Source organism: Lissotriton helveticus, chromosome 8 (assembly GCF_964261635.1).
Source record: "Lissotriton helveticus chromosome 8, aLisHel1.1, whole genome shotgun sequence".
NCBI classification, from domain to species: Eukaryota; Metazoa; Chordata; class Amphibia; order Caudata; family Salamandridae; genus Lissotriton; species Lissotriton helveticus.
In genome coordinates, this window is record NC_136069.1 from 344967807 (window position 1) to 344985880 (window position 18074).

At 46.1% G+C, this 18074-nt stretch overlaps 1 protein-coding gene across 2 annotated transcripts in view; it reads right to left on the minus strand.

Annotated features, from left to right (window-relative positions):
- Positions 1–18074, minus strand: part of FLT1 (fms related receptor tyrosine kinase 1) — a 370086-nt gene that overhangs the window by 342580 nt on the left and 9432 nt on the right. The window lies entirely within an intron of this gene.

Genomic DNA, 18074 nt, shown 5'->3' on the forward strand with positions numbered 1-18074 from the left:
AACAAATACATAACTATGCAAAAATCGCAGCAGCCGCAGAATTGCAGAATTCCATTGGCCCCATTCATACGCAACTGTGCTATATTAGGATTGTAACTAATGAACTGCATAAAACAAAATGTCTGTGCAAAAGCAGTGACCCACCGAGCTATCAACATAAAACTCCAGTCTGTGATCTGCATGGTACACGTTCTTTGCTGCAGGCATTTTAACCCTCTGCGGTACTTTATAATATGTTAATCCTGCCACCAAACAAAACTCTGATCTCTCTCCAGCAGCAACATTTATCACCAGAGTTAACTTGACATTTTATTGTTGCCTCGAAAACAGCTGGACACACAAGGAAACCTGCAGCAGGAGCTTTTAAATCCATAAATTATTTCTGCACACAACGCCCTCCCCCAGCTCAGCGCCAGGTGCAACTGGACCTGTTGCACCGCCTTAAAACCGTCCCTGAAGTTGAGGGTAGCTTTAAGAGGAATTTGGTGGTGCTTGGACTGACCATTTAGTAAAAGGTTTCCTCATGCAGCCCTCCTTTTGATATCTAGATGGATCTGTGAAGTTATTAAAGAAAATACGACGCACCTTGGCTAAAATCCTGGCCATCTTTGAATGAATTTGGCTTACACAATGGTGTATGTCAAGTTTTGTGTAATATGTGGGTTCAGTCAGTTTACAATCACTTCCATTGCTGTCACAGAAGATAAACAAGGCATCTCAATTGTGATGTGCACTGAGAGAGAGTTTTATGCAAGAACTGATCAAAGGAGTCCTCAGTCGCCATCCAACCACTCATCCACTCGTGACTAGGGACATGTCGGGGAACAGTACCACAATGTATTGCTGTCTGCTGTGTTTCAGAAACAAGTCCTCATACTATTTAGTATCAATGGCACATTTTCAGAAGTTCCAACAAAAACCATGAAAAATCACTATGTAACTTGGCCTCACAGTAATGCATCGAAATACAGCGAGTATTGTTATAAGGGACAATAGCAACGTCAAGTCCATACATGGGATTTTGCTCAGGCGTGCAATACGCACGTTTCTAGGAAATTAGCAGTGCCTTTGTAAAGGAAATGAAGTCAGAGGGTTGAGGTGGATTTCTGAGCACACAATTGGCACTTTTTGATATGCAGAAGAGGAGAGCGCGCGAAGAGGAAGGGATTAGTCAAGGCTGGTAATAACAAGCACTTTACAGTCATCTGCATTCACTATTGTTACAAGAGATTTGGAAACAGGTGCAGACCACGTTTGGGAAAACCGCACTTGACAAACTCCCCAGTTTGCAGCCATCAGTCTTGTGAGAAGTGCAGGCCTCACACTTCGCTTCCATAGACAGCCTCTTTAGGATCCAACAAAAAGCCATTTTCTTAGTGGTGTGTTCATTTTCCAAAACTAAAGCATTCCATACACCGAACATGTTCCTACAACATAGGTAAAGATGTGAAACTTTAGTAGATCTAATCAGATTTTGCTCTAAAATATTATTTTGTCTTTGGTCTTTGAAATGTCCAATGTCATCAGAGACACAGTAGCCTACAGCGAAATTATAACAGCTGGATACAGACCTAAAGGGCATCCACGCTAACATGGCACTACACAACGTAGGACCGGGCGTACCTCAACAAACGAGTGAATTTCCACCAACCGGCCAGGGAACTCCATTCCGAATCTCTCATCTTAGCAGCTACCCAACACATCTGCCGGGCAAACAGCAGAGGCTACTCCTTCTCACACCTGGAAGCTAAGACCTGGAAGTACCTCCCCTGCACCTCAGAGCCTCACCATCGCTCCAGCAGTTCAAGAAGGACCTCAAGACCTGGATGTTCAACCAATAGGAACAGGCAGCGTGATCCCACAGTACCTCGAGACCCTCACGGGTTCAGCATTTGCGCTCTACAAATCCTGATTGATTGATTGATTTAGGGGTGGGAGAGTTGGTCAAATGACAGCATAATTGCCAACCCTACCGATTTAGGGGGTAGACTATTAACTTTTCAGCAAAAACAAAGCTTACTGCTTTCTTAGAGCCTTCCTACTGCTTTTAAGGGAAAGTGTTGGTTGACCTAGTAACCCATCATCCTTAGCTGGCAGGGAGTTACCGAAAAGTCCAGAGTTCTGAATTGCAGATCTCTCTGTTGGTGCTGGGTTAGTGAATTATATCACTGATGGTGCATCTCTCCATCCTGCAGGTTATACAGTGAGATGGCAGTGACACGTCACATATCTGCAGCTTGCCCTTGTAGGCAACAATTGTGGGAAATCTGCATGCAACTATCAGCATTTGTTTTTATCAATTTCAGTGATAACAGATACACTATTAAGAGACAAACAAACCTTGCCAAACACTCATGAAAATTAATACGACAACATAAGTGGGAGTCTCTAAATTGTAACAGAAATCTTATACAATCATCTAAACAACAGAAATCTTATAAAAATTTCTTTTATTGAGATTTTGGCCAGCATATTAAACAGTACAAGAAAGCATGAGCATGAGACATTTTACAATCCAGTGTCTGAAGCAGAGGAATAATAACCGATCTCGAGCTAGGATAACTGTGCATCGAAGGCGTGATAAATCAAGCCACAGTACCTCAGGTTTGGTGGTGTCGGATATAGCTTGGTCAAGGCGTCCCCTCACTCTTTTCACAGGGTGGACGCCGTCCCCCCTGCCAAGAAGCTGGGCCCCCCAGAAATATGCTGAATGTGTCCCAGTGTAATTTTCAGACACCGGGACACGTTCAGCACGTGACGTCATGAGGTAATTTGCATATTGTCAGTGCCCCCACTTATTTTAAAAGGACTTGTGCCTTGGGGGCAGGTATAGTCCTCACTCCTCAGTCGCACTACACACTCGTACCCTGCAATTACCAGTGTTACCTCTGGGTGAGGGTGGGCAGGTGGCAACAGCCCTGACGCAGGATAAGGGGTCCGTGGGTTCGCCGCAGTATCGTCTGCAATTACTTCCCCGTCCCCGAATGGGTCCCCTGTATGTATTATGTCACTCAGGGATCTCTCTGAAATAGCATGCTGGGAGGTGGGGGGAGATACCATCCCTGGCAGCTCAACCCTCCCCACCTGTTCCACCATATGCCCACATATTTCTACGTCCCTCTCTGCGTGTTCATCAGTGCGCACCAAGGTCAGCCTTCGCTCCTCCTCCACCGCCCACTCTCTTGTGTCGCACAACCATTGTGTGTGTCTGGAGGTCTAGGCTGTGCTCAGTGTATAGCCAGGCACCTCTTCACTAGCACTAACCCCAACAGGTCAAATCTAGTTCCCTTTGTTTTCTCTCTTGGTGTGGGAGAGATCCCAAGAGGCAGTGTTTAACCAAAGGATCCAAGTGTATTTGAGTAACATACCGAAGTATCCGCACCACCATCGCCTAGAACGTCTTTAATGTATGACAATCTCACACCATGTGTAGGAATGCCACTGGGATGGTTCCACATCTAGCGCAGCCACTGATCCAGAGGCGTAGATTCTAGGTAGATGTTGCGGTGTAAGGTAGCGGTGCAAATAAGAAAATTGAGCAATTTTAAACGGGGGTTACTAGCCACTTCCTATAGGGGCACCTGCTCACCACCACTCGCCGTCAGTGGGCAGCATGGATAAATCCGCTGTCCACCTCTCTCTTGCCACTCTCATATCAGTATGCCAGTCTTCTTTCAGGGCTTTATCCGTACAGGATATCAAGCCCCTACTGGATCTTAAGTCAAGCAATAATGTCAGTGTCTGTGACCACCCGTTCAACAGGGAAATCTGTCTAGATTTCTCGGGTCGCACAGGACAACTTAGCATGCTGCAAAAACAGTCCAGGGGCCATCTGGAATAAGTCTTGCTCATCTCCCATATTTATAAAAGTATTGTTAAGATAAAGATCTCCGGCCATAGTATAGACACCCTCTGTCCACTGTGTCAGGTCCACTAGAGAGTATATCTGCTGAAAACGACTTAGCCACCAAATGAGATTCATTCTGGCATAAGATGCAATGCGCAGTACCCGAGTGAATGCCAATTCCCAGGTCTGTGCCACGCGACCAACAATAAATGAGCAGTCACTCAGAACCCTGATTCCTTGCATTAAATACTTCGCGAGGTCATCTCCGTCCAGCATCCCAGCCATTAGCTTCTTTTCCTCATTCACTCCCTCCACACACCACTAGGCTGCATACTGTAGTAACCCTTGTATATGATGCATTTGCAGATCCGGGAGACCTAGTCTCCATGCTCTGGGTCTAACTTCAGAATCTCCAATTTAACTCTTTTTCTCTTACGCGCCCATACCAGGTACACCAGGAGGCTATTCAGTTCTCTAAACATGGACCTCGAGAGTCTACATAGTGAATTCTGTAAAGTACAGGGGCACTGGGGAAGCAGTCCCATTTTGCTCACGGTCACGTTGCACATCACAGACACTAGTAGCTGGTTGCAGAACTGGATGGAAGCCCGTAGGGTCTCAACCAACCTCTCCATATTCAGAAGGTACTGATCCTCAAAGGAATGTGCAAACTGGATTCTATTACAGGACCGGAGGCTTCATATTATGCTTCTCTTTCTTATATTTGCTACTCACAGCAGCCAATGAAAAACGTTTTGTATGCAAATAAAACTACATTTCCCATGATGCCTGTACATACATCACATCATGTATAGCCCAATAAGAGCTGCTGTACCCTGTGTCTCCTCCTCTTTCTTTGCTGCTCACGCAGAAAGTTAAGTGCTCGACTGTAATATGATTTTGCCTTACTTAATTGTTCATTGAGATGTGATGATTATACTGTATGCCTACTCGTAGCTAGTGCTACTTTTAAACTCTGCTGTTATGTGTTTGTAAGCGCACTTTGTGCTGTTAATTCTGGTTGAGCCGCGCGTGGCGCGCTACTGCTTCTAGCTTCCTTGGCACTAATGTCCAGTAATGCTTTACGCTAGCGCAACATTGCGCTGTGTTTCAACATCATGCTGTTACGAGTGTAATAACGTGCGCATAACGTTGATTTCCCGCTGGCCTTCTACTTCGGGCATGCTGATGAGCTCCACCCGGGAGCGATTACCTCAGGAGGCTCTCGCGGAGAGCGGAGATAAGGTTTCATGCGGGCGGGCCCGCGCTCATAATTATTCCCCCACTGAGCTCGTATACTTCCTGCCAGTTGCGCTAGCGCCCTCAATTGTCCCCCTTATAAAGTATTATTTTGATGTGGCTGTGCCGACTTGTTTTTGGGACGCTCAGGCGAGCGCGCTCAGGCCCATCTCCCGCCTCCGGCGGGCGCTTCCCATGTTTTGGAACTTCCAGCCCCATAAAATATTACGAAGCCTCCCGTGATCTCGCGCTGTCTTTGGCGGCATGTGTTTTAAGTGTGCATGTTTTACTTGTCCGCGCCCCGCTAGGCGGGTTACACTTTCTCTCACTGCGGTCCATGCGGCCGGTTAGTCAGACTTCGGAAGCACGTGGTATGAGGGCTAGCTGCCTCCTTTAGAATTGGATATTCAGTGCTTCTGGTGCCGATGTCTCTGCTTTCATTTTACGATTGCGCTGGCTCAGCAAGAGATCCTCTCTTGAGGACTCATTCTGTTATTCATATGTATTATACTTTTACAATAAAGGCAGGACGGTTCTGTTATAGGTATTCATAGGTATTTCCACCTGTTCTAGTAAGGGCCTTGCAGTTTATTATATTATTCTTATGTATTATACCTTTTACATTAAAGGCATGATGACTCCGTTATAGGTTTTCATATGTATTTCCACCTGTTCTAGTAAGGATCTTGCAGTTTACTGTGGTATTTACTGTTCCCTTAGTTGCTCACGCCTATCAAGCGTTCCAGCTAGGAATTGTTTTCGCCCACAGGCGAAGTGATTGAACTGTTCCTTGACCGGTTGAGTTTTTAGCAATGTGCGCATCAAGTCGCAATACCTGCGCGGTTACATTATACGCTTCATTTGACAACTGCCTAATAGAGGATTATGTGTAATGACACGAAACGGTTCACCCTTCCGGCCACACAGCCTGTAGACACTCACGTGGGAATGGAGTTGGCATGCTCTCACCGTATATATATTGAATCTACATGTATTGGCCCAACTGCGCACGCAATCCAGGAGAGCAAGGCACCGCGCTGGAGTTCCAGCGTTACTACTAAGCCACTGTCAGGTAGTGGTTAGGTATCTTACTAATACCAAGGGTTACATGTTTAATGCAGGTATGTACTATATGGTTCCAAACTAGTAAGTTCACAATATATGTCCATGTGTATTTCAGGGAATACTTCCTGTGCTGGAGCGGTTTCGCGCTTATCCGCCAAAAGCCTTCCCTAGTGGCTGAGTGCGGAATAGAGCCAATAACGCTCCGGGGGGCGTAACCCACTCAGGTTCACTTCATATCGGTTTGGATTACGCCCTTCGCACGCGTTCCCAACTTGCTCCTAATGTCTCGTGTTCAGACGGAGCGATTTTGACTCACGCCTTCCAGGCTGTAACAACAGGAGGGCCCTCGGAGTGCGCACACGCTCCTTATAACTTGACATGGCTCTGACGCCCTTCGGGGCTGGAATAAATTGGACTACAGCTTTGCTGAGGAGCCAGATATATTTTATTATTTCACTTCTAGTGTGCAAAGGGTTGGCTCCCCCTCTTACTCCTCCGTGACTGGTGCCTTGCACTACAAGATTACATTCAGACACCCATACACAGGCAGGGTGAGATACGAGGAGGATGAAACGTACATTAGGGGGCGTTCGCCCCTGAATGCACTCGGTGCCAATCGGGATTTTCCGTCCCAGTGTCGGTCACCAGGGTCCCAGGTATTCAGCCCCCAGCCCGGGGTAGTAAGCCCCATGACCGCCCATCATTATTATTTACGCATATTCTTTGGGCGTTGTTTTTTGTGTTGTTTCTTGTTTCGTTTTCTTTGTTTTTTATCTTTTTCTTTTCTCCTAATGCCAAGGTTGGTCTTCCTACCGTTGATATCCACTCCCTCCTGATTCTAGATCTTTATAAACGGATTTTTCCAGAACATTCGTGCTAGCTAGTTTAGTCTTCCCGGTGGCTCCGTGGGTTGCAGTGAACACAATACGTTTTTGGGTTCTTTTTTCGCCCCATCTCCAAGAGATGCAATTCTTTTTCTCTCTAGAGGATAATTTAACCATGTCAAATGGTGTTAGTTCACCATTAGTTTTGTTACAAAAGTGTCTAGGGTATATGGGGTTTGGCATTCCCCTGGATTCCCAAGGATACGTCATAATAACAGTCCTTTACTTTTGCACTTTCTTATGACCATTTTCGACTATAATCCCTTCTCCTTCAGGGATTTTCAGTTTTCTGTCCCTTTTTCGGGAATGCACAATTTCATGGCTGGTCCCAACTCCACTTCAGTTCCCCGTTGCCTCCGGGGGTTCGTCCCCCAAATGGTACCTCGTTATCTGGCATTCTCTGATGGTGCAATCCTTCACGTATTCCACTTGGAACGCACTCTGGAGCTCTCCGTGCAAGAGCCCTTCGGGGACTTGTGGGTGTACTGGTATTATTAACTTCGTTTCCATTAGTTTTCTGACATTTTCACAAGGTATTTGTAACCGGCGCTACCGCCGAATTAAGGTGCCAGATCTTCCTACTGATTGAGGGGTCAACTCCTATTCCCTCAGACACCCTTCCAATGCCTTAACACTGGCAAGGGGTGTGGCGCCAATCCGATTGACGCTGGAATCTGGGGATCACGGTTCGGTCCTCGGCGCCAGATTAGCCCGGCACCATGTGTCTCGGGGAAATAGCTTGCTTAATCTTCCTGACGACCCCTACATCTCGAGACCCTTTCGGGTGATCGTTCGCGTTTTTCAAATGTGGATTAATTATTATTATTACACCTTCAACACCCAGGGACAGGGGTTGTGCACTGCTCTGGTGCTTTGTAGGCTTCTTGCATGTCCGCCTTCAAGTAAGTAATCTCCTTTTGGGCATCAAGGTTTCCAGAGAATGACAGAAACTTGCCAGGCGCTTACCTGCGTTGCAGGCGCTCTCTTATAACTCCAGGTTCTTTAGTCCTTTAAGATTTTCCACGTGGAAAGGCCATGTTGGCTGATAGATACATCACACATGACTCTACTGTGGGGTTATTTTTCCCCGCATGACGGCCGATCTTCTACCAAAAATGTTGTACATATTGGTTTTTGCTCTACCTTACAACAGCCGTTGGATCGTTTATTTTCGGCTTGTATTTTCCAATCTTTCTCGTCAGGTACTCCATTACCTCCCTCCCAGATCAGAATTATTCCCTTAGGGGATGGGTTTTTTCTTTAGCTTCCCTTATTTATAAGGGCCTATTCATACATACTCCCAGGTCTAGATTCCGGGTCATGCGGTGACTGGGCCTTTCTACCTGTTGCAGTTCTGGCAGCAGGTAACACCACTGGATTCTTGCAGGTACGGTAATCATTTCAAACAAGGTTTTTCATTTCACTTTATACCAGGATCATAACTTATCAGGCTCTAGTACATAGCAAGCTTTCCAGCTACATATTATGGGTTTATTGTTTTTAAAATTTTCAAGAGGTCCTACTTATAACCAGTTAATGCGGTCTCGATAGCCACTGGCTGATGTCTGCCATAAAGGCAGCAGGGATTTCTTCCCTAAATGTTTGGGGCACATTCTGTTCCAGTTGCTTCTGGATCCAAGATATATTAATGGTTGGTTGGGTTACAAACAATCTTTTAGCATGTGCCAGCGACTATACTAACCACATGATTGAGGACAATTATGCCTGGGCATACTTTCATACCAAATGTCTGGTCACAGTCTGTCCATGATGTCATGGTTTGCAATGTTATGTGATTATTTCTGATTGTTCAACCACCTCAAGGTCTCGATTTCTGATTTTTCTGTTTCACCAAATATTACACATCGGTGGGTGATATAAATATTGTTGTGTATTATTAGCGTTAAACTAGCATATTACGAAGCCTCCGGTCCTGTAATAGAATCAAAAATTAGCTAGCATTCGCGCCAAGAATTTTCAATTCTATTAAGGACACGGAGGCGAGGATTATCCCACCCGGTTTACATTATTGGTAATGATTACCCACCCGCATATACTTGATACTCTGTATCAACAGAAGGTACGGGTTTTTCCTTTCTCATTCCTTTCAGCTTCGAGTAACGAAGAAGGAGCAGGTGTTCTTCTGGCTTAGAAGACGTAAACTTTCCAGCTGAAGAGGGTTCTTCCAGCTTCGAGTAAGGATGAAGGAGCAGGTGTTCTTCTGGCCTAGACGATGTAATCTTTCCAGTCGAAGATGGTTCTTCCATTTGAAGGATGTTTATTGAGACTCTTATTCCGTATATGGACTGGATTTATTATTGTGTGGACTATATAAGTTCGAGCAAAGAAAGAGGAGGAGACACAGGGTACAGCAACTCTTATTGGGCTATACAGGATGTGATGTATGTACAGGCATCATGGGAAATGTAGTTTTATTTGCATACAAAACGTTTTTCATTGGCTGCTGTGAGTAGCAAATATAAGAAAGAGAAGCATAATCCTCGCCTCCGTGTCCTTAATAGAATTGAAAATTCTTGGCGCGAATGCTAGCTAATTTTTGATTCCTAGATAGCGAAAATAACAGCTTTCCCAAATGAGTCTAGTCACAGAGACATAAGTCAGAACCAGGGCCTCAATTCTTGCCATTGGGAAAAACACATGTTGGCGCATATTCACATGCATCCCTGACGCCCTGCAAAAATCATCCATAATTTCCAGTAAGAGTCTAAGGGACCATTCCAGGTTCTGGACACATACAAGGGCATCATCCGCATATAGCGAGGTGACATATGAGATCTCTCTGACTTTTATACCCCATTCATCCATATCTCGCAGCAATCTTATTGCTAAGGGCTCCATTGCCAAAGTGAAAAGAAGCAGGGACTTGGGACATCCCTGTCTCACGCCCCTCTCAACTGCTATGCAATCAGACGCCCGGTCCGAACTTTGGCCACAGGTTGGGTATAAAGGAGTTGTATCCAGAACAAGAATCACAGTTCTAGTCTTATGCATTTCAATACTTTACAAAAAACTCCCAGACCAGAGTATCAAAAGCTTTTTCAAAATCTAGTGCCATTAATGCAGCTTCCAGGTCCACACCCTCTACAGAGTGTAGTACATGGGTCAGTCGTCTAAGATTCATATCTGTCCCGTGGCCAGGTATAAAACCGCATTGGTTCTTGGACCCAGTGTGGTACCACCGTTTGCAACCTACTTGCAAGAACCTTGGACAGTATTTTGGTATCAACCTCTAACATAGATAGCAGCCTATGGAAGCTGGGGTCCATCGGGTGCCGATCAGGTTTAGGTACCATAACAATTAAGGCCTCTCTCATGGACTGTAGTAACATCCCCAACTGCTGGGCCACAAGACCGAGTATGTTTCGTAATACCCCACAGGGAGTCCATCAGGTCCAGGCGCCTGGCATCACGTCATTGCTCTTATGGCTTCAGTCAACTCCTCTGCCCAGAGTTGCTCCTCCAAATTCTCACACTGTGCTACAGTAAGCTGGGGGAGCGCAAGCCAGTCCAGAAACACCCAATGCCTACCAGGGAATCCTGTGCCGACTTTCTATAGACCACCAAAAGGTGATCCGCAGCAGGGGGTTAATGCCTGTTTGTGTCATCACTACTGCCCCATCCTGTTGTTTTCAAGAGAGAATCATCGGTGGAGGTTGCTCCCTTTTGAGCAGCCACGCTAGCTATCTTGTCCCCCTCCGCATGCAGTCGCTGCCTGTACTCACGTTGTGTGTGGCAGTCAATTCTGTCCCACAACTCCCCCACCCTCCTCTGGACTACAAGCAGATCCTTATTTCCCACTCCTGCAGCATCAGCGGCATGCTGCAGATTGGCCAGTGTCCGTTCTTCCTCAGCCAGTTCTAACTCAAGCCGCGTCTTGTATCACTTACCATAGAGATGCAATCACTTCATAGGACAACTTTTAAGGCTTCCATTCTGTTCCTCTATGCGTCGTTGATGTCCAGTTGGTATCAAAGTATCCGACCGGTACATCCCAGAGCCCCTCCCTAAATGAGGTATCACTCAGCACCTCTGGTTGGAGGCACCGTATGGGCACCCCAGGCCATTCCCTTCTTGTGCCATACTCCAACATCAGTGGAGCATTATCCGAGAGGAATCTTCCCAAAAAAACATGTGCTCAGCACATTAGTAACTATTTTGTTGGGAACTAAAAACTAGTCCAAATGGCAATATGCATTATGTGCCAGGGTAGAGCAGGAAAATTCCCAAATATCAGGGTGCACCTTCTGCAACACATCCTTACATTTTGCCTAATCCATCCGCTCCTCCAAGCTGGCCGTCATGTTGGGTTTTTGGCGGGCAGTCTGGGGGGCAGGGGTGTGTCCAGTCAACCGTCCAAGACACAGTTAGAGTCTCCCATCCAAATGATCAGGATTCCCACAATTAGAAGCAGTTCTTGTTCTATCCTATGGAAGTATCCACCATCGTCAATGTTCGGCCATACACATTCAGAAGACACATCTCCACCCCATCTAGGAAGCCATACACCATCATGGTATCTCCCCTCAATGTCAGCCTTAAATCTATGGTCCTGGAATGGGACCTGCAGGGCAATCCAGATCAAGACCCCCTTAGCAGATATAGAACCAATGGCAGAATACAGTTGTCCCCTCCATTTCTTCTGCAGTTTTTGTGTTTTCCCATCTAGCTGGTGGGTCTCCTGCAGCATTGCGATGTGTATGCCCTGTCTACGGAGCTACGTCTGAACTCTGCATCTTTCGACAAATGTGTTAAGGCCACGAGCGTTCCATGTTACGATTTGTATATCCTCGGCCATATTAACTTTACACTCACCGCACCCTCCCCCACAACCCTGTCCCACCAGGACCCCCCGTCCGTGCAGCCTGTAACTCACCACAGTTATGGTAACCACTGCACTGTTGCTTTGAACTGCAACTTGATAGAATAACCCCTCACCCTCTGGGTAAAAATGTACATGAACAGGTTGTGCCTCACCAACCACAGGAGAGTCTTCCCTCCCAACAACATAATGCCATCCCTGCGTGCAGATGAGCAGTCTATGGCAGGTACTTAGAGTTGTCCCCAAGTCCAATAACTTGTATTGTATTGTGAGAGTGGTGTTACCCAGTGCCGACCACAGACGCAGCCGTCTCTGGACTCAGCCTACCCCAAACCTATCCCTGCCTACACACTATACACACTATCCTAACAACTTGGATACACACACAACTCCAAACAGCAAATATCACACACACTCTCACATATCCCAACTCTTGCTAATTAAGTAAAGCAAATTGGGGCTCTAGTGCACATCTAGAAAATGCATACTTTGCACCCCCTAATCTAACTGTATTTATAGCCTCTAGAACACTTTCAGCGAGACCCCAACACATTCAAAAGGGAAATCCACGTAGATGGATTAATTATGGTTCCCCCAGTATCTGCTCAGAGGCCACCCAAAGAGAGATTGTTAGAGGACTGGCCATCTGCACCTGAAACGAAAAAGCATTAGAACACAACATATCTGCATTAATCCACTCCCAGGCCTGGAGTCTCTTCCACCATTTCTGAGCTACTCTCTAGAGAGTTAGCAGCTGTCACCACCTCCACCAATGCCCTCACTGCCTCTCGCTCTGTCTGTTGGTGCTCTAAGTCCAGTGTGCCATCCTAACAAACATGTGGACAGGGAGGGACTCCTACTATGGCCTCAATGGTGCCCAGCCGACCCAGACATGATCCTGAGTCCAGCCCCTAGTTCCACAAGACAATGGTGTCGGGATTCACCCTCCCTCCCCCAATATTTCTAGCCAATCCTCAGGTGTAGTGAAGAACTGAGTGCGTCCATTATGGATTACTTTTAGCCTCACCGGGTAGAGTAACATGTATTGCAGTCCAATCACCTTCAGCTTTTGTTAAACCCCCCCCCCCAAATGTCTGTTGCAGTTTTTGCATCCTGTATGTGTAGTCAAGGAACATCCGGATCACATGGTTCTGTAAATTGGGATCACCAGTTTGCCTGACTGCTTGTAAGATCACATCTCTAGCCCTCTAATTGGGAATTTTTGCAATCACTGTTCTGTGTGGAGCTCCCGGCAGGGGCACTAGTGCTCTGTGGGCTCTCTCGGCCACAAAGAACTGCGACAGCTATGTGGTGGGTATTGTTGATTTCACCCATATCTCCAAAAACAGAATCAGTGTTTGGCCTTCCGCACACTCCAAAAAACCAACAAATCAAAGATTGCAGCACCTCAGGCGCCCTTCTGTATCCTCCATCCGTATCTCCAGTCCAATGGTCTGTGTTGAGAGATTGGGCATCAGTATCTTAAGGACAGCCACTTCCTCCTGCAACCTGGCGACAATTTGTTCAGTGGCCAAAGATCTCTTCGCTACCTTCTGAAGGTCCACTCGCAGCCGACCAATATCCTGGGAGACCCCCTGAATCTTGGCTTTTACATTTGTGCTTGACTGTTCAATGGCTGCATGTATTTGAGCACCCGTGGGACCCTGGGGCTCCTAAAGTACCCCCATACACAGTCTGTAGCGGGCCCCCACAGCACCCATCCCCGGGCCTGCAAACTAATCCATTTTGGTTTGTTGAGTGCGATGCAGTGGCCTGTCCTTCCACATTGTATGCATTGACAAGAGAAGGGTGCAGTCATATTCCAAGGCGATTGGGGGTCTCTGCACCCAAGCATGCTTGCAGGTCAGGGTACAGAGACTAATGCGCTGCTCCAATCCCACAGGCTCGTCAGGAGTTTTGTCATGTGCTGCTGTTCAGTGAGCCCCTCTTGGAGGGTCCCCCTGGGTACCCCCTCACCTGTCACCTGGGGGAAACTTCAATGTCGCTCGCCTCTCTGCATATATCTGGTGTGCACTCTTGATCAGCCCCAGGGTCTGCATGCGGGCTAGGTCCCAGCCTCTTCACTGTGCGTGCACCAGCCAGGGAGGGAGGCACACACAAGCCAAGTCATGGTAGTCCGTACGCTAATACCGCTCTCCAAAATCTGGGTAATCCACGCTCTGGGGCACCTCCCCACAGTCGAGTCACCCATATAGGTTGGTCAGGGGAAGCCCTGCCAGAGCTGAGGCCCTTTTCTGACTATCCAGCAAGCTCTGCATCTCCGGCCGCCCTGTCGGATCCCAACCAGTGGAAACGGCAGCTCCCAGTCTGCCAAGCATCTCAGTAGGTCGATCTCCGGCTACGTCCCTGGTGGACGGAGGCCGGTGGGTGGACGAAGGCCCGTGGGCTCCCACCAAGCCCTTTCAGGACCTCGCTGGGTCATAGGGATCCTCCGCCAACGCTCCAGACCTGTATCCTCCAACACAACTCCTCTCCAGCCGGAGAGGCATCACACAGCCACAGGCCTCTCCCACCTCTGGCCATCACTAGGCCGCAACGAGGCAGATGACAGGCTAGCGCAGGGACTGTAAATCGCGTCCACAGCTGTCACGCCACCATTGTAGGCAGATCAGGCAGGTTTTCACTCATCAGGCAGGCAGGATTATGTAGGATGTAGACGGACCAGGAAGGGAGCTATTGGAAACTGCATCCTGTCGGTCATCTAACCAGGCCGCGCCCCCAACTACAGAAATCTTAAAGAAAAAAGCTGCTCATTCAGTTTGAAAGTTAAGCTGAATATGGGGGGGATCTCTTGGTATAAGGACACAGGAAAAAAGAGGCTGAGGGTGATCGCATGAGAGGCTCAAATCTTACAGTATCACCCAGTCCCTCCTAAGAATCAAAAGGCTCTTTCAGCAGCTGGGCACTGACCTGTAACTAGTTTCAGTCAGTGACTGGTGCAAGAGACTGGAGCTGTGCTGTGCGAGGAAGGGTTTCACACACCTGGACTAAAGCTGTGTTTCTCTTCATGGCAGCCACAACCCTAGCATTTTGCACCCATTGAGTAATTCCTTTAGCAACACATTTTGTTTACTGCAACCTATGGATTGTCAGTCCAATTCACCATCCTGGGACCCATGAAGAAGTTTCTGAACCTGGTAGTAAGTTCTTCTGTGATAAAGAGCATGAAATACATTTCCGGATATCCAAGTAAACTGCGTATTGCTCATCCCTGATCTATGTGGAAACTTGCAGAGTCATACACATCTACTAGGTCCCTTGACATGACGCACATCTGTTCAACAACCATAATCACTGCATCAGATCCCTGAGGGAGTTCAGTGCCTAAGATTCGGGAATGTCCTGAGCCCAACTGAGACTAATAACGGTAAACAACCTTTACAACGCAACTTTTACCACGCAGTACCTTTACAACGCAACTTTTACAATGCAAACCATTACAACGCATTGCGCTGGGGGGCGCTCTAGGATAGGGAATAGGTTTAATGTACTATCCAACACCTTCCCTATTATCCACGGGGACTGGAGTTGGAATAGTAAATTAAACAATTCACTATCCAGCGCCTAAAAGCACTATGCGTTGTAAAGGTATGCGTTGTAAAACTTGCGATGTAAAGGTAGGCGTTGTAAAAGTATGCGTTGTAACGTCATACATCCACTAATAACCTTCATTGCACAAGGTCAGAGCATCTAAGGTGTTCACAATGACCTGTGAGGAAGCATCAGCTGTTTCAAAGGAGGTAACTGATGACTGAAGGATATGGGATTCATCCCCGCTTCAGTCTGGATTCTCATCATCTGTGACTGCTTATTTCCTCTGCATGAAATAAAATCTAGTAGCTTCCAGATCTTTCACAGAACTAACTTTATTTGATAAACTTTTGCATTTACCAACTAGTAGGGTAAGAGGAATGATCTGGTATTACCTATGCAGCCTGTAACTTGTTTTTTCACTTTAGACGTTTTTACTTTGTCTTTTGTTCCGCTTTCCTCTTATTAGCCATACATGGATGCTTTACAGCATGCACCACCAAGAATCCAAAAATGCACAATGAGGCAGCATAACGAACACCATTGGAGACAGGTGAGCACCAACAAACCATATCATTTTTCTAACACACACACATACACTGTTATTTTCAATAAAGTTATTTTTACCAGTAAACATATTATAAACAAAGCAAACCTTCTCAGAAAAAAAGGAGAAAACACCACTAGTTCATTTTGATTCTTATGTTCCTGTATTGACACTTATATGAGTGTTAAGAAGTCCCTTAAGCAGTAACCGTCCAAACAAAAAGCTAGACACTCCAAAACAAGCAAATATAATGCATACTTTATTTGCACATAGAAGATGTGATAAAGAAGCAAGCTAACGACTGACAACAGCAAATATCGAGCCAGCAAAAAAAAAAAACACTCTTAGGAAAATCCTGTTACTTATAAATACGGAAAGGTATAATAGAAGTTTTTAAAATTACATTGAATCTTATCTTTAGCCCCTGGGCTGTCTCGGGGAGACACACGCATGACTAATAAACATTTTTAAAGAGCCATCACCTAGACATACACCGCAAAAACCTCCCTGCCAAAGGTCAGCAGAAGGGTGGAGCTTTAGACGAATGACTAGGCAGGCTGAAGCAGGCCGTTTTAACACCATCCATTAAGGCAATGGGGCATCGACAGTGTTGCGTGTGTGAAGTTTCTTTCTTTAAACTTTGTGAAGATGTTTGCAAGTTTTAGGAAGTCTCGACAATTGGCAAGTTTCTGAAAAATAAATGTGTGGAAAACATCTCTCAAAAGATGGTCATGTGGGGGAAATCACCTCTAGAGAAGAAATCCCCCTACAAAATATGTTTTAGATGCAAAATTCTGCTAAAAAGTGCTATTTTACAAGTATTATGCTCTCTGGCAAAGTTTTGCAAAATCGGCCGACCTTTAAAAAGTTCACAGGATGCCTAGCTTGTCAAGTTTGCATATATTAACAAGTGCCATTTAAATTTCGCCTGCCCACAGAGAAACCCATGCTGGAAACATGCTGCTGTCGCTAAATTCAGAGACAATTGAGGAAGAATCCTTTTCCCCATGGGTAAATAAAAGCATGCAGCATCAGCAACATTTAAAGAGCAGGGCACCTCCCCATCCGAAGACATCCATTGAAGGAATGCAGCTTCAGCAGCCTGGTACATGGAGGGGGCAGCTCAGTATAACAGTGGGCACAAAAAGATGCTTTATTCCACCCACAAATGTGAAGCGGTTAACCAGACACCTATAGGGGTGACCCTTAACCCTGTCACACACAGGAAAGCAACAATAACACCACAAGATTCCTGCTCATGTTGAGTCTCCAGATACTTGCAATTGTTGTTTTTTTATTTTTTATTAGTGGCTAACATGTAATTAAAACTATGTTTAACTCATGCATGAGAGGTAAACATGTTCGCTCTTTTTACAAATAGCATGTCACAAGTCTCAAATTGGTATTTGATGCTTTTGGGCCGGGCGTGGGTGATGAAAACAAAAAGGTAATAGATTAAATAAGGTAGCTATAAAAGTGAAAGGGAATTAAGGACATTGGCATAATTTACAGGATTTAGATATTAATTGCTAACTGAAAGGAGGGCGAATCAATTTTGCCAGATCTGTTTTTTATTGGGATTTGGCTGATTTTCGGTCCCGCTACCACTCCAGGAGCAAGTTGTCCTGCCTTTTACTGGTGGAAGATAAAATGTTCAGATAAAGTACTTGCAAGGGGTCCCAGGGAATTTGTCTCAAATTGAGGTCACCGGCTGGCTCATGATTGGCTCTCTTAAATTCTAGGGGGAATATCGGGGGTCCCACTTAAAATAGGGAGGTAATCGCGACATTACTGATGGGTTGTTGGATTAAAGCTGCTTTCTGTAGAGTGGAGTTACCTGCAAATCTGGTGTTGGAATAGTAAATCTTACTATTCCTTAGGGTATAGCGCCATCCAGCGCAAGTCGATGTAACAACTTGCGTTGTAACGGCTGCGTTGCAACTGCTTCGCGGTGTACTCACCGCGATGTAAAGGATGTTTCCTGTTACATAAAAATGTACCTATGGTGTAACCCAGGTTCTAAACTTATACCAACCGCAATGTATTATGGAGCATCTCAATGTGCACTAGTATGGAGCCTGCCCCCACTCACACAGGGCC